This window comes from Papaver somniferum, unplaced genomic scaffold (genome assembly GCF_003573695.1).
Source record: "Papaver somniferum cultivar HN1 unplaced genomic scaffold, ASM357369v1 unplaced-scaffold_135, whole genome shotgun sequence".
Classification (NCBI taxonomy): Eukaryota; Viridiplantae; Streptophyta; class Magnoliopsida; order Ranunculales; family Papaveraceae; genus Papaver; species Papaver somniferum.
This window is the reverse complement of record NW_020622713.1, coordinates 3,959,973-3,962,570: the sequence shown is the minus strand read 5'-3', so window position 1 is coordinate 3,962,570 and position 2,598 is coordinate 3,959,973.

Genomic DNA, 2,598 nt, shown 5'->3' with positions numbered 1-2,598 from the left:
AAAAAAAAAAAAAAAAGAATTTGCTTCTAATTTCAAAAACCAAATTTTTGCTCCCCATCTTTAAAAACCAAAATGGGCTTTGCCCCTTGCCTTTAAAAACCAAATTTTCATCAACCAAATAGTGGGCTTTGTGTCACACTAGTTTCCTTTTTTTTTCAAATATGGGCCAACCTCGTGCTCTCCATGAATACATGTATCCCACAATAAAAATTCCATTATCATGTATTGTCTTACCTCAAACCAATAACCCTTTTAAAATAAATGCAAGCATGATACAAATACTTCCTATATTTCGAGGGTTCGATTCTGAGAACCCCTATACTCATGTAAGAGAGTTTGAACAAATTTGTCGGAATATGCAACCTGATCATATGTCCGAAGACTCTCTGAAATTGCGTTTGTTTACATTTTCTCTAAAGGAAAGGGCCAAAACATGGTTTTACGGTTTGAGACCACAATCAATCAACACTTGGGACCAACTCACAGATCTATTTTTTAAAAAATTCTTTCCACATCATAGGACCATCGCTATTCGTCAAAGTATCAATTGTTTTGTCCAATTGGATGAGGAAACTGTTTTTGACTATTTTGAACGTTTTAATGATTTGTTGAGCGAATGTCCACACCATGGATTTGAGAAGTGGAGTCTTGTCGCTATCCTCTATGAGGGACTAGACTTTAAATCTCGATCCATGGTTGAGTGTATGTGTAATGGTGAATTTCTTGATAAAACTGTGGATGATGCATGGAAATTTTTAGCTGAGATTGCGGAGAAAACCCGTCAATGGGAATCCATTAGGGAAACTGAGACACTATCACATGATATAGGTGGTAATGAATTGAACTTTGGAAATAGCATGTCTAGTCCTTCTCATGTGTATGATATTGAATATGAACCTAATCTAGAGGAACATGAGTTGACTAATGACACCACAACTGCTGATAGGGACAAGTATGCATATTACTATGATGATGATAATGATAATGTTATGTTAGAAGAACATGTCTATGCTGAAAACGTTGTGGAACCTTTGGTTTCAAATACAATAGGCTTTTCTGCCCCGACCTTCATGAATGATATTTCTTCTAATATTCCATATGCATGTGATGTTGATACTGATTTTGATATTGTGCAATTATCCTGTGAAGAGCATGACTTAGGTAAATCTTCTGTTGACACTAATGATCCTATGCATGAAAACATAGTTGATGTGTCTGATCCCATACTTAAGCCACAATATATTGCTTCTGTTGATGATAATTTGAATATATCGGATAACCATGATTCTGAATTAGGACTTGTGCAAATTTTTTGTGATGATGAGCATGCTACACATCTTGAGTGTGACTTAGATAATGCTAATGTGACTGATAATATTGATACTCTTGATCTCATGCATGTGAGACGCTTAGATGTCACTTTCTTGCCTAAGTCACAATCTGATAGCCTTGCATCCTACCTAGATTTAGTTTGTCACAATATTGACAAACCAATTTTCATGAGAATACCTAATCTAGGCCTGGAACTGTGTGCCTCTCAAGTCCTCTTGGACTATTTTGCATCTAAGTATAATATCTTTGAGGAACCACAGTTGGAATTAGCATGTGTACCCGTCCCTAGCAAAGTTCATTTCGAATTAGACCTTGTGCATGATGAACCCCAAAAACTGCGAGATTTTGTATCCAAAATTTTATCTGTTGAAAAATCCAGGTTTGGGGGTAGCTCATTTTGTTTCACAGCTTCACTTGCATGCCTATCATATTATTATTGTGTGAAGCTGTTGAAACCTCTACACTTTGTCTTTTGGGTTGATCCTCAACTCTTTAGATTGTTAGTGTACGGTGAATTTTTTGTATATAATCCAGTAGATAAAAATTTTAAAAATCCTTTTGTTCCTTTTGTATATATTTTGCTAATCCAATATGATCTCGGCTGACATATGTTGGATTCTTGCCTTGAATAACGGAGTTCTAATCTTGCTTTCGCCGAGATCGGGTATTCTCTTTCCTTTTTCTCTACTCAACATGATCCTCTTCACATGTTGTATTATAATTTTGTTCATATTTTGAAACATTGAGGACAATGTTTAGTTTAGGTTTGGGGGTATAGAGTAGATACCACGATCACATGTTATAATTGAAAACAAGAACTCCTTCTTTTTGAAAAAAAAAAATTTAAAAATTCCAAAAAAAAAAAAATTAAAAAATCATAGAAATGGAGCTCATTTACCTTGAAATGTTGACTCTTGTGCAAATATGTAATTATTAGGAGTCTTAGTCTAGATATTTAGGCACCCTGATTCTAGCACAATTCACATTGTGATAAGAAACTTGCACGCGCACGATCTACCAATACATGTATAGCCTCGATCTTCAAGGTGTTTGATAGGAAGTTAGATTGCCAATCACTTTAGAATACTGAATGAGACTTGACTAGCTTGTTCTTTGGTTGGCTGGGATAGAAGTTGGAGAATACGTTAAGAAAAGCAACCATAGAATTTGACCGGATGCATTCGATAAGGGCCACCTCTTGCTAAGAGTCATGTAATTATGTTTTTCTTTTTGTTCATGTATCAAAAGTGTCACTATGTTGTAAAG